Consider the following 15804-nt stretch of genomic DNA (forward strand, 5'->3'; position numbering starts at 1 on the left):
TTGATGCAGCATTCAAGGCATCCTAAACATACACAGAGAGAAAAAAGTCAGTTTTTAGTCAACAGACCCTAAAAATAACGCTTTAATGTCTAAAAGAAAACCCAGGCTGGGTAGAATATGTCTTTGGCCCACTGTGACACAAAGTCGGACAAGATTCTTACTAGTATGTTGCTGAGCTCTAAATTATTCAGCAAAACATTGCTAATGGGTGAATGCATTTGCATGTTGAACACTGTACTGTCATTTACTTTTTGAGAATCTCCAACATCCAAACCTCAGCTGGAAGGCAGCCCTGCATGTGCACAATGGAAAATACAACAACTTGACCAAGTATCTGAACCACAGTACATATTTAAGGCCGTAAAATGAAATGAGATGCTCAATGGCCATTTCCATTTGACTTTATCTATGGTGTCTATCTGTGGTAACATTTTTCCTGTGTTCTGGGTTTCTGCGCTATATTTGTTCTGTCAGTTGTTCTGCCCTACAGGATGCTGACATTTTATTCAGCCCCAAAAAACCCTGAGATTTACATAGTGCTCCTGACCTTTAACCTCATTCTTCTTTGCTCAGCTTTCTTTCCCTGGGGGCCCTTAAGGTGACTAATAACTGCTTGGCTCCAACTTCAATCTCCTGTTGCAGATTGCTCACAGAGAAGCTGCGAGTCTGTAAATAGTTGTGCACGCAGGTTTATGCTTTGATTGCTTAGATTAAATTGCTTGGATTTATGATTTTCCTTCTCATGTATGTGTATTAGTAAGTGTGTGTGCGAGTCAGTCATTTCTCAGTAATAACAACAGTTTATTTTCTGTCGAAACATGGAACACAGCCTTACTTTATAGGATCTTGTAGTGCATTGCATTATATGAACCACACAGACACTATCGTTTATATAGCCAAGCTCATCCTGAGTCAGTTTGTAACACCATCTCGGTGGCTATTTCTTATATATCCACAGCTTGTCTGGAATCCAAATCGGTATATGCATATGAAATGAACAAATGTTATTCCATGTTAATACAAACAGAAATTTTCTCTTGGATCTGTTACATCACGATCATGGCCCATGATTAAATTTGCCTGCATTTACACTGCTGTCCTCATTCAGAAAAGAGAGTAGACTGTTTGACTGCACAGTCAGTTTTCATTGTCAGTTTGGGAGATGATAAAAGATTCCAGGATCGTTCATCAAGTATGTTTTCAGCAGCATCTCTTTTATGATTATCTGGCTGTCTTCACCTGTGTTACAAAGCAGGAACCAAAGCAATATCCCCCCTCCTTCTCCTCCCCAACTCTCTGCTTGTGGCTCTGATTTAAACCTGACTGGAATACCAAGTAGCTGGTCCGCCTGCTGGGCTCTGCTGAGTACTCAGACGCTTGGTGCAGCCCCGACCCTCGCCTAGGCTTGCCTAGATTATCTGCATCCTCACTGATGTAATCCAGTGCTGAACTGTGCTGCCCGTAGAATCTCTATTTGGCCTTCTTACTGTATTTTTTGTCCAAGAAAGGTTCCTGAGAAAGATTACTGTTCTGTCTCTAAACCATTTCTGCTTTCACACTTTTTGGGGATATACCCCTAAAGCAAAAAAATAAAAAATGACCTGCTTAATTGAAACACTGTTGAGTTAGGTTATTAATGCCTTTTAGATGTGCTTTTGTTCTCTGTTTTCAGCCTGTGTTTGTCTTTGTTTTCTTGGCGTGGTGATGCAAAGTTTGAATTATGCCCAGTTCAAACTCAAGTCAAGTGTGAGCTGGTTTTATCTGTTTCAATTTCAAGCATGCCCCCCCTCTCAGGGAGATTAATATATGTCACAATATATCAAGCTGTAGAATCCCTCTGGAAGCAGCGTATGGGGGACTGTGTCTTCATTGAATTGGTATTTCTCCAACACAACTCCTGGCCAAGCTCAGGGGAGTGGGACATCACTTGGGAAGGGACATTAAACATTCAAGAAACACCTCACCGTTGATACCTTTTAGGCTCTCAGGTTCTCACAGTGCCTTCTGACATTCACTCTCAGGTGGTTTCACAAAAAGTCACACCTTAATTTGTATGGCTATGACTACCTGTAGTGGGTTTAGATGACTGGGAGCTGCCTTTTCGATGAGTGGTGATACAACTTTATTACCATTACAATTTACCCAAGTGTTTTAAAAGTCATGAATGAGAAGGAAGAACATTCATAAACAATCAAGTGAAACAATCGGTTCCTAAAAATAGTTTGTAATCAAGTATTTTAATTTTTTTTAATTGTCTCCCAGAGTACCTTTGGATAGCCCCCATAGAAGTGGTTTTGGAGTTGTGACATTGTGGTTATTTCCCAACAGGTGTGATCATTCAGCTGTGGTTAAGGAGTATCACTGATCTTTCCTCTTACTTACTGTATTGCTTGTAAATATTCAGATGGAAAAATAACAATCTGGATGACTGAGAATCTTCAAACATCTCTCGAAAAATCATTGCATTCTGCTTTGTTGAGGCTACAGTTGGTGGGAAAATGTTTACTTAAACTTACTTACTAAATTTAAATTAAAAAAAAAACAAAAAACCGTTATTACGATTACAACGTCCACAAGACCATCTGACTGACTATATTTGGCCACTAACAGAAATTCTAGATGTTTCATTAAAGAACTGTATATATGTATATGTTTAAGAATTGATATTTCATTAGGTGCCTTGCTCAAAGACACCTTTACAGTACATCCACTGTTCATGGAAGCTAGACAGGGCTTTTGTCACCACCTCCTCCCTCAGACATGCCTTATCGTTTCTAATAGCAAGCAGTGACAGGATTTATTGATGAGATGGTGTTTACTGACAAGATGGGAGAGAGCAGTCACATTAGCCTTCATGGTCTGGGTCAGTGTGCCAGTTTAAACACGAGTAAAAGATCCAACTGTGCAGTCATCTGAAGTACTCACCAAACAGACAAGTCAGCGCTGAGATATTTTGATGGATTGACATTTATCTTAGCTTTAACATCATATGCAAGCAAAGATTGTTTACAATAGCTTTTTAAGAATACCCTGATAGGTCACCTGCACTATGAAGAACGCTATTCATTATTATTTGCTCTATTGATTGTATAGTTAGTCTAAAACCAGGGCTTTTGTTTGCTGAAAAATAACTTCCATATGTAGAATACCTCTTGGATTTGTAGCACAAGCGCATGCAATCTTTCTTTTGAAGCATGCTGGTTAAATTTGGTGCTGTAGACATGCAGAGCCTGTGTTTTACGTGAAGGGAGATGAGAAGTAATATGAATGATTTATGTCAAGCCCTCAATTAGGGTTTATTACCTCTGCATTATTTACATTTTTGCACAAGGATTTAAACCAGCTGGAGCAGGCATCTTGTTGTCCTTCATTTTTATTTTACTTTTGCCCGATATACAGTGCCAATCAAGTAGTTGGCACTAAAGTAGTTTAGTGTCATTACTGCGTATTACAGAGCCAAATAAGACACCTAGCTACTAGTTTGCATCATAATTATTGAGATACAACAAAATAATGTTGTCTACGTGACTTGACTGAAAGTCAGTGTTGTTTCCATGGAAACAGTTGAAGATGAAGCTACAGAAAGGAGATGGGTGCATTAGTGAGTGCATGTAACCAGAGTGGTGTTTTATTGATTGTCAGCCTTTCTGTTAAGGGGAAACTCCAGGAACCATTTAGAAAAGGTGTATTAGAAAATGGCCAAATGAAATGACCATGCCAAATGCAGGTTAAAGTTACTACTGAATAGTAATTCTTGCAGCACTGAAACAGTTGCTGCAGTGTTACATTCAGCCATGGCTACAGTGTCATCTTCTCCCGAATTTTGTCTTCAATTGGCTCTTGTCACTTTAAAGTTCTATTGTGTTTCTTCACATTTTTAGAGCAGAATTAAAACTACATCTGGATTGTGCTAGCTTCATGTGTTTTCTTGTGATACAATTGGAGTATTTCATTAGCTGTGATTTATTTATCTAGCTCTGATAAAAAGTGTTACATGTCGCCACCTCTGCATTAAAGCAAATGCTCTCCCACAGTAGCACTTCCTCTCATTTCCCCTCTGTAACTCTACATTGATCTTAACTGACTGAAAGATCGAGCTGGTGAAAAATGGCAAGTGGTGGTGCGAACTGACTCAGAGAGCTACTGGATGCTTGATCCATAATTTAAATGTGGCACAGTGCAGCAGAGCACAAGCCTCTCACATTTATTATTCATGCTTTCTGCTTAGCCCAACATTACCTGCGATGAAAATAAAAGATCCCCTGCTTGATGAGGAGTCACAAGTATTGTGATTGATCTTCATCACGGGTTCAGTAGTACTTGTCTTTTGAGGTACAGACTGACAGCCAGTCAAGCTGGGAATCTGGTGTAACTGACTTTGGCTAAGCTGATTTAAATGGACCAGTAAAAGATGGGATGAAGTACATCTGTGTGCTTTTTGCTACTGGTTAAGCAGGAGATGGTATTCTATTTGAGTAATTTTGGTATTGATGGCATTATTTTTTATTTTTTTACAATCTATGGAGGCTATCCCCAGTGCACGGCAGGTTCTTGAGCTTTAAAATGTTCAAAGGGAAAAAAAAGAGATTTTTGAAGTATTTTAATGCTTAATGTTCCCTGACTGTCTCCAACAGAGAGGACACAAGGATATTCTTTCCACTGAGTGTTAATCAAATAAATTTCACATGCCAAAATTGAAAATCTGGCAACACAGGGATTAGTATTAATGAATTTTAAACAAAGAGACAGGATTTCAGGAGACAGTGGGGTTTTAAATATTTTATCCTCCACACAAAAAAAGCCTGTGTTAGGGGAAAAAAAGAGCGAAGCCTACATGACCCCAAACACCATGGTCCAATCAACAGAAGGCGTCTCCCTAATACAAAGAGAAAGGATGACCCCCTCCCAAGGCCCCTCCCACCTCCTACTTCTCCTCCATCTGTCAGTGTCATATCCGACAGGCAAAAGGGACACACACACACACACACAAATACACACTCAGACTCTCACTGATCCAGTCAATGTTCATATGAGGAATGAGGTTATCTTTAAATAATGCTTAGAGCCAAATCACATTCCTCAAAGAAAACATGTCTCTAACATCTGGGAGACAGTTGGGGTTAATTAATTAAGCATTTGCTGCCCTTTTAATGACACTAATGGGTTAGATGTTGTTCGGCCATATTGACAATTGCAGTATTACAATCATTTTTCAATCATTATTTCCTTACCTAGTTTCTCATTTGATTTCAGTTTAATGTTTATTTCCTTTTTTGGGTTACAGTAGGTCTGGTCAAGTGTATTGGATTCTTTTCTGTTTTCAAGATCTTGTCAAATATATTTTAAAGTTCTCAAAATCAGTCACTGATGTTTATGTTGGTCTAAAAGTATTATTTCTCATTTTTCTGCACTCTATTGGTAACTTCAACCATTATATAAAGTTCAGTGGCAGGGAACTTTTTTGTGTACTAATGTGCAAGAGGATTAATGGTCAGTGTAAGTAAACACAGTATAGAACCAAACTAGAAACTTACAATGATGCTAAATGTTGTGATCCTGTTGGTAGTGTGCAATATTGTTCAAAGCTCAAGTGATCAGCTTTTATTCCTTTTGTGTGTCATGGGTCAAAAATAGATATAATATAAAATAATATCTTCTGACACATATCTGCAGATACTGATCCAACAGAAGTTGAGGCAGAAATGCTGAAGCTGGTGATGTTTTTTCAGATGCTTCTCTTAATGTAATAACATTTATAGAAAGGAGAGAAAAAAGGAATGATGCTAAGAATGCTTTTCTAAAGATTATATTAGCCCACAATAATTTAATTTCAAAGTAGACGCACCCTTAATGAAAATGGATCATCATATAGAAATGATCTGTTTGCTTTTTGAAATAAAGATAATAAAATGCAGTGTTAGAGGAGGTAATGAACAGAATTAAAATAAGAAGGAGACGGAGAAAATATTATAATCAAATTTGATGTCTTAAGGCAGATCTCTAGTGCATGTTGACTTCACTTGCATAGCAAGAAGCAAGACATCCAATCAGACTCATTTTTTGCACATACAACTAGCAGTTATTAGTTCCTTGTTACCAGAGGAGTTTTGTATGGGGGTGGGGTGGCAATGAGCCTGGTCCTAGAGAGAGAGAGATATCTCAGTGGGGGGATGGTGTGTCTGTGTCAGACTGAGAGTAATGGGCGTATACGTGTCTCATTGCTTTCCTATATTTAATGCGTAGCCCCCCTTCCCCTGAAGCGAGCAGGTTTTTTCAGCTCCCGCACGCCCCCATCTCCTCTGCACATGTTTAATCAACCAGTATGGTTGCCATGTCAACCGCAGCGCAAAATCTGAGAATAGACTGGGTACTTCAGAGCCGTGACCCACTTACTGTATGTCAACAAATTCAGTGGGACAATAGTGAATGAGACACATTACACAGATAACCCCTCTGGGCAAAAAGGACGTTACAGGCCAGGTCCAAAAGCTCAGGCACTGATTCCTTTTCTTTCTTTCTTCCCTGAGAAATGGAAGAATCTGAACAGGACTGTGTGACTGCTGAGCAGGGATGTGTCTTTTGTCCGTGCCAAGTTCACTGCAGGAACTAAGGGCTGAATGTCAAAAAGTCAAGAAAAGAGATGAGGGCTGTTCTTTTACTTTCATTTTGCACATTTTAAACAAGCAGCTGATGCTCTTTTCCAGGGTGAAATGAGCTTAAATATCTTGATTGCCAACAATATAACAACAAGGAGTGTTGGAATAATCAGTGCATTGTACTAATAGCCTCTACCTAATATATGAAGGAAAGTGGCATCAATCTCTATGATTGTATTCAATTTAGATGAATTAAGTAGAGTTTAAATTTTAAAAACAACAAAATTAAAATATACTCAAAAAAAAAAGAAAGAAATGTCTATCTTTCTGCAGTTACAGTAAGACATACATTAGTAAGATATTCTTATTGTCTTACTGATGGCTGTGTATCTTTTTAAATAAGCTTAAACAATGAAGAAACACTAACATCATGAAACACATTACCGTATGAATAAGCATATAAATTAGTCCTTGTGTTAAAATTAAACAATGCAAAACTACCATGGCAGATATCATCGTTACAAAGAATCAGTTAAGATCTTCAGGGAACGGTCTCAAAGTGCATCATTATATTCTGAACACCTGTTATCCCGTTATTTTAAATCTAAACTGGAGAGTTGTTCCTGCCAGAACAATAAGAAAACCCTCAGAAGTGTTCTACCATCTACTCCAAGAAACTTCATAAGAACAATTGGTGGAACTCCCTTGACTTCTACTGGGCTGGGCCAAGTCAGGAATCAGAACAATGAGAAAAAGAAGAGGGAGGGAGAGAGGGATGGGTTATACACAGTAGTAGGATCACAACACTGCTCACTAATATTCTGAGTTGAAGCTATATTATGTCAGAGTAGAAAAGCCCCTGAAATGGCATTCAGGCACTCATTGGACACAGATAAGTAAATAAGATAACCAGCCTCAATGGATGATAAGGAAACTGTTGAAGGCGATACTACTTCGAAGTAAATGAATATATGTACACAGATGCTCAAAATGATCAAAATTAAATAAAATATACCATATGTAATTAATCATAAGATATGGTCTGTCAATGAGTCAGTCTGACCACAACTAATATATATTCAAAGCAGCGTCTTGTGAATTCATCATGCCTTAACCTCAATGCAAATTTGACATTTATTATAGGAGCCGTAGATTCAAAGTGCATGCAACTCTGTGAACTATTAAAACTAAAGCAACACATTCTCATCACTGTGTTACCGTGTCTGTTGTGTTCTAGCTGCGTCATACGACAAAAAATGCTGCTGTGGTTTGTCTATTGAGTCATTACTTTACCTAAATTCACTAAATATGTCAATGAAATGCTCATCATGTAACAGCTTGACAAATAAGTACCCAGATCAGACTGATCAAACAGAAGGACAAGCGGTGCCTTGCAGAGTTGATTCTTGGCCCAGGAAATGCTAACAGGTGTGCCTTTCTCACATTTTCCATTGAGCAGCAGTTAACAAAAACCTAAGCTGTCCCCAAAATATTGTTTGGTTTATTCTTGAACAGTATTATCCATCTTATGCTAATTTGCATAACTTATCTGCAAAACTTGATTCATTTTAGCCCTGCCATCAGTTTAGCTCAAACCTGCTTGTTCTACCGTAGGACGTTGGTTTGCTTCCTGTTGCTGATGGCCCTTTTGGTACATGGTGTGCGCTGCTACATTTGGCTAGCAGCTGAAGTGAGCAGTGCCCACCTGGTGCATCTGACTCATAATCTGAGATTTGCTGCTTTAGAAGAGGAAGACAGAAGGGCATTAACGTGCTGTGAGTGCACTCATTGTGTGCGCTCACTTCTTCTGTGGTGCTTGTACCTCATTTATTTGTAATGTGTACTTTCTTTGGGTGGTGTCTGTAGCATCTTCTCACCAATAAAATTACATTGAATTGTTCTTTAACACTGAAATTAATTGCTAACAGGTAGTAAAGATAGTACCCAGTTGATAATAAAATCCCCCATGAATCTCACCACACAGTTTCCCCCTCGCAGGTAAACAATGTTGCGTGACTTTCATGAGCTTTTAAAGTTGTTATGGTTGGACTGAAATATTGTTATAGTGCCTGTGTTTTTGTTTTTTTTTGCTGTGGGTAGTGCTTGCTTGAAAGGCCACTTCAATGGATAATGTTGTTCCCCCATTGTTTTTTATAATTTCTTTCTCATGTTTATTATTCTACACGGTTTTAACAAAGGGTTTTGCAGCTTATCACGTTTCCTGAAAATAAGCAATGATTCTTCCAATTACATAATTTCACGGGACTCGGACTAGAATAAAGGTGACGTGGAGCAAAATCTGACAGGGTGGATTTAATGCTCATCGTACTTCATCATTTTCTTAATAACCAGGTGAGAGGTGTATGTGTTAAGACAATAAATCATTTTTATAAAAGACACTCTGAGTTAAGTGACCAGTGATCCTTGTCACTTTGCTCTAACCTCTCTATCTTAAATTGTGTCACGCTTGATTAACCAGTGAATGTCCTGAAATATGTCATAATCTTATCGGAGCCAGGTAATAAATAGGAACCTGTCTTTAAATTGGCTGTTGGTTCTCACAGGGAAAGTGAATGAAATTTAAGATTTCAGTTCTAAATTAAGGAGGGGTGGGGGTGGGGGGTTAAAATTATGAGAGAAGTTTGGAAATTGATAAATTTATTTTAAGAAATGACTTCTTACTTATTATTTATTTGTGTTTGTTTTATTGTATAAGTGGAATTAAATAACAATAACTATGCATTACAGCATGTCATCATATCATTTAGAAAGGCATTGTTTAAAATGATTTAACTTTCACATTAATATGTTCTGGTCACATCAACTTCAAAGTTGAAAGCAGATCATTTAAATAAGTCACTCAATGAAACAACTGTAATTTTTGCTCATGTTTGCTGTGACACGTGGGCAGTGATTGTTGAGGGTGTGTCATCCTACTGGCCATAGGACTGTGAGTGCCTGCATACATTTTTTCAGGGGGGTTGGACCAGCTTAAATGTCATCCTCATGGATAACAGGATGGTGGTGGTCATTTACTTTTTACCAACCCCTTTTTGGATAGTGAGCACTTCTTTGTAAGGATGATATAGACAACAAATATATAAATAATGCTGAAGTTTGAACATCCGAGCCATTCTTGCAAACCATCAAAGTTTATCCAGTGACAAAAACAATTACGTCATCTGCAAAAAAAACAAAAAACGAAAGAAAGAAAGAAAACAAGACATCGTCGTTCATCTCAGAAAATGGCTTTTGCAGACCAACTCAATTTGCAGTTAAGATCTAAATGAAGCTATAGCCCTCCATTTTCATGATTTCCAAACTTTCAAATATACTGAAGAAAATGTACCAGTAAGCCAAATATGGGCCAGCAGAGCTTGCAGTATATGAGTGCACACTAATTACAGTCTTTATGAAACTGTGCTTTGCCCAAATGAATCGATGTTACTTACAGAAATGCTTGCATGGCTGCTTCTTTCAGTTGGATGAGCATTTGTGTTAGTAGCCAAGGCTGACAGATTTTGCTTTCTGAACAGTGATGCCTGAGTACACACCTAGTAATGGTGACCAAGTGGTAGTCAAGCATTGTACATTGCATATGTCAAGCATTGTACATTGTCATGGGAACTGCATCCTCATAAATATTTATTTCTCGATCCCTTCAACAAGCAGGAAGCACAATACAACCTTTTTATAACTGATGCATGTGAGTTAGGATTTCTCTCTCTCTCTCTGTCTCTCTCTCTCTCTCTCTCTCTCTCTCTCTCTCTCTCTCTCACACACACTCTCATACTCTCACTCTCTATTTGTATATATATATATAGATATTTTATTTTATTTTGCTTATCATGCATTTGCTTATCTTGTGCACACTCTCAATCTCTCCATCTCTTTGCCGTCTCCTCTTCTACTTACTTTCTGTAATTCTGACTCTGGCCCTGTACCTGTTCTTTTTCCTTTCTTTCCCTCCCACACTCCTCAGGCACATTGAACTATTCTAGTGTTACGGAAATGTCATCAGCAGGAGTGGGTGAAGAGATAATAGATAATGACTACACTTGGCCAGTGCCATGGCAACTGTTTCAGCTCATGTGTGTGTGCGCTTGTGAGGAGCACTTGGTTCCTGGGAGGAGGGAGAGAGGAGGGGAGAGAAACACAAACATATGAAGCCATGCCTGTCACATGGAATAAATCAAAGAGGAAGGGAGAGTCAAGGCAGGCAGAGACAAAGGTGTGTCATTTCACGATTGATGTTAAGGGAAACTCTCAATTCAAAATATTGCTTTCCGCTAGTAAACGAAAAAAATATGACTGCATTGTGACTCCCAACCATTCACTGAATCATTCATGCAAAGAAAAGGTGGCAGTTGGGGCGTGTGAAATATAAACAGAAATTCCACTTTGCACATAGCAAACACTGCCCCTCTTAAATGAGCCAAAAAAAAATCTTTGCTTCTGCTTAAAATGTCGCAAAGCATTGCTGCAGCACACAACGTCTGGGTATTTTGGGCACAAAGGACAGAACCTGAGAGTTGATGGATTAATGAGTGTAGAGGCTCTGTTTGTTTCTTCTCTCTCCATGTCTCCCTATCAGCCATCGCCACAAGCATGAAAGCCATATCAAGCAAACAAAGACAGTCCAGCCGTGTGAAGCAGTTCACACCCCTCCGACTACTCAAACAGCACATACAGACGTGCACTCTTTCGTGGAGTGCTGACACTCAATGGACAAAGGAATTACCACAAACAGCTGCTCTTCTATTCAGAAAGGGAAAGGCTAACATTTGTGCATTTATCTCTGCGGAGGCACTGCTGACACACTGACAAAACACCCATGTCAGATTTACTTAAGGAAATCTACACAAACATGCAAAGAAATACCTCCTTACCTTTCTGGGTCTGCCCCTCATCCATGTCTTCTTCCATTGTGTTGATTCTGTTTTTTTTAGAGCAACAAAAGATTTGTGAAAAATGCCTGTTTGGGTTTCAGGTACAAAACCGTATTTGTTTTAAATGGGTAGTCCAGAAAACAAAAAGTATTTCTCTCTGTCTCACTTTTCCACTTTCTAGATGTTCTTTACTGAACACTGAGATTGGCTGTCAGCTCTGGTTTCTGTCAAGCGTCCGGGGTGATGCGAGGGATCACTGAGTCTTTGTGGTGCTGTCCATTGCAAACTGCCGTGGCAAGTGCTGAAAGCCTCCTTGGTCCCCAGTGGAGAAGGAGGAGGAGGGAAGAAGGGGGGCTGGATGGAGCAGAGGGTGGTCTCTATGGTAGGCAGAAGAGCGCATGTGTGACGTGGGGGTATTTAGATGAAAAGGCAGGTGTATGAAAGATGTGGAATTAAAGCATTGAAAGCAGTCTAGGATAGAGACTGAGCAGTAAGTCCAGACCATTTTTAAACAGGGTTGTCCGTGAGTGTAGGTCACCCTTACTTGCCTGGCCCACCCTAAACACCCCTGGCTATAAGACAGAATGGTTAAGCCCATCGAACCCACCCCCCCAGCGGCAGTGACTGTACTGCATTAACTCAAACTCTCTTTAAATAAGGGAGGGGAACATCTGATTTCCCCTGAAATGGGATTCTCCTAATCTTATTAGTCATACAGATTCAATTATATGATCACTGAGGAGGTGTCATTGGATTCTTATCATATATATGCACACTGTATATGTAGATGTATGCTGTATACGGCATTAGTAAAGTTGTTGTCCACTATTAGTGCATTCATTTTAAAGATTTAAAGGTCCCCTCCAAACACATTTCTGACATAAGAAATAAAGAAATCCCATGTTCTCCTTCTCTCTCATCAAAAAACCTCCAAAACAACAAAAAACAATCTATTGATATGCAAATGTTTTTAATTTCAGATGTTAAACATATATGTCGGGCTCCAAAATAGTTCACTCTGGTAGTTACACCCCTTTATCTGAGCACCGACAAACTTTCAACCTCCAGTAGATGAATGTAAAAACGATCTCCTACTGTCACATTCAGCACATACATACAGTATTTCTGCACATTGAAGCTTAAATATCAAACTAAAGGAGCGAGATGAAAACCACATTTCTAACTGGAGGGGGGACTTTAATTAAAGGATTTTGGGGTGTACTGTGGGAGGAAGTTTTACAGCTCAGTCTTATGAAAAACAATGAACAATGTATGAAAACTGACATTTTGGGAGATATGCATTCTGTAATGATTAACTACTTTAATGTTGTAATATTCTGTGAACACATATTCTGTGTTCCATGTTTAATTTTCCTTTGTATATATTGTTATAGATCTATAAAAGCAAAAATGTGAGGGAACACAAAGTGTGTCATCACTTTAGTCTTAATAATAATTTATATTTTTCTCCAAAGGGACAGTGTACGTCATTATACATTTTCAGAGAACTAAAAACATAAATGCACCCAATTGCAGCCAAGGGCTGGTTTCCATTGGTAGTCCCCCCTGCCAGATGTTACTGACACAATTCCTAAAAAAAATTAACTACATTACACATAATATATACGAGGCAATTACAATAAATATTCACAACAGTCATAGCATCACGGTATAAATCGTCCAGCGACACGTTAAAATAGTATTCCGCAGGTCATTTATTCCAACTGCAGTCAGACTGTACAATGCTGCACTACAGTTGCACTTTAGGGTAATTTTTTAGTTTATCGTTTTTACTGTTGTATGTATGTGTATGTGCATGTATATATGTGTATAGATATATATGTATGTATGTGTATGGAAATTGTGTGTGTGTATATATATATATGTGTGTTATAATTGCATTTTAGGGTTTTATTTAGTTTTTTTTTTTTATTTTATTGTTGTATACATTTGTTTTTTTGTTTTTTTTCTATATCACTATTTTTGAGCTTCTGTAGCAATGAATTTTCCCCACTGTGTGATCAATACATTTATCCTTATCCTTATTTCATGTTGCTTCAGTACATTGTGCTTGTTTAAGCTTTATAGCCTGTTTCTAAGTGCAGCTGAGTAGTGATCAGGCGTGGGAAAAGAGACTGCTTGGGGGTGTGTAGATGGATTGTGAGATTGCAGCAATGCAGAATCTGGTACATAGGTCTTATTGTGGTTTTGATTGATTATAATGAATGACAGTGGTAGATATATGGACATTTAGGGGTTAAAGTGCTATAGTGCTGATTTCCAAGTGCTGTCAGTTACATAGTAAAGTACACAATGAAAAAGGTATAGTGACAGAAAGTCATAAATGGGAGAAAAAACAAAAATACATTTATTTACATGCAGCGGATACCATACCGAAAAACAACAAACGTATAGCTAGTTTGAGTGACAGATTGTATGATGGGAGGCGTGGAGGAATAAAAGATAATTCGGGTTAACTACTGTGGGATGAAATGTGCTTAATAAATAAAACCTGACTTGGCTTGTGGTATGGACAGATGGTTGGATAGATGGATGATCAGACAGGTGGATTAGATGAAACTTTAATGATCCCTGTGGGGAAATTGAGTTCCTGCTGCAGCTGAGGATTGGAAAGCAGTAATGGAAAAGGCAAGTAAAGAGTTTTGAGAATGATGAAAGTAAACACAGTTTTAATATTGCAGGAATGGATGGATACCACCGGTTTGTGGTTTGATAGATAGACATTGATTACAGAGTTTGACTGCTCACTTTGCAGGCCTTTTAGAAGATCAGCACCATCTTCTTCATTCATCTTGATTAGCATAATTACCATAAAGACCATAATGTTTTCAATTTAATGACTTATTAATGTTAAATTACAATGCTTTATTAATATTTGAATGTTAAATGTAACATTGATTAATAATTCTATTAGCATTCTGTACCATATGGTCTGACCACCTGTATCCACTGAGTACTTCTAATTGAATTTAGCAGTTAAGCTTGTGTCTTCATCAGTAACTGTGAGTGTTGTTAAGATCAGGTTTCAGATCAGCTAGCCCAGACTCCCCTACCAGCTCATTAGGAAACTTTCTGCTACTTTTTTAAGTTTGTTTCTAGTTTGTGCAATGCTGCTGCGGGATAAAGCCTGTTCCTCTGGTCAACTAAATGTTACAAATAGGTTGACCGCATCCATGGACCTGTGTACCTTTTAGACTCCATCCTTTTTCATAATTTCAAGAAATAGATCCAGTTTGTTGTTTGAATTGTGTGGGGGTTTTTTTGTTTTTTTTTATTAATAATTGGACTGAATTCAGGTAACCGTCCTTCAAAGGAAAGGTTTCCAGTTGCTGTAAATTTAGCAAAGATTTACTGACCTTTCATACTGTTCAAACATTTTAAGGATGTATTTTCCTGTTCTTTCAGTCAGCGTTGGTCTCTGTGTACAAAATGAACTGTTTCCTGCTCAAAGAAATCAACCTCTTAACTGTAAACTTGATATATTTTGTTGTACAAGATGCAAGGTCTTTTCCCATTCTTGCCTTGACCCAAAGGACATTTTTCCTTTGTTTTATGTTGTATTTTTACTTTTATGTCACTTCCTGTTGCCTTTGCACTTTATGCACTATTGTGCATCTAATAGTAGCTCTGCTCGCTCCTCTTGATGGAAACCGGCGCAGTCTTACATGCAGGAGTTATTGTGGTCATTTGTCACTTTACCGAAATGAACTCCACTATTCTTCTGCTTAGTAATCTAATAAAGTTTGCTAATATGTTTGAATTCAATTTTAACGTTACTGATACTAATTCTTACTTTACACAGACCATTCAAGTCCTTCACTTTGATAATTGCTCTTAAATAGGTATTAATAGTGCATATGATTTAAAAAAAAACAACAACTAAACATACATGAGTAATACAATGAGGGCTGAGTTGTGTTCAAGCTTAATACATAAATAAATAAACAGTTTTACTCTGTATTTAAGTGATATTGTTTGCATGTGGCGCATCAAAAAATGCTAATTTGCACTTAATTAGCTTTTGTCTCCTGGGATTTTGAAAATAAACAATAGGGGTTAGCGTGTTAGTGACTAATGCATTCTAACTAAATTGAAAATTTAAATAAATAACAAGTTAATTAGCAGATACTGATTAAATGTCTACAAATATTAGAATCTGACATGCACTTGACTTTTCATACATGTGCATGCCTACATACAGACACAACGTGCCCCACCCTTGGCCTGGAGAACATGGCCACACACTAGCTTTAATAGGGGTGGGAGATTTGCTCTGGGTGAATGGGGGAGGGCTTTTT

Source organism: Scomber japonicus, chromosome 8 (assembly GCF_027409825.1).
Source record: "Scomber japonicus isolate fScoJap1 chromosome 8, fScoJap1.pri, whole genome shotgun sequence".
Lineage (NCBI taxonomy): Eukaryota > Metazoa > Chordata > Actinopteri > Scombriformes > Scombridae > Scomber > Scomber japonicus.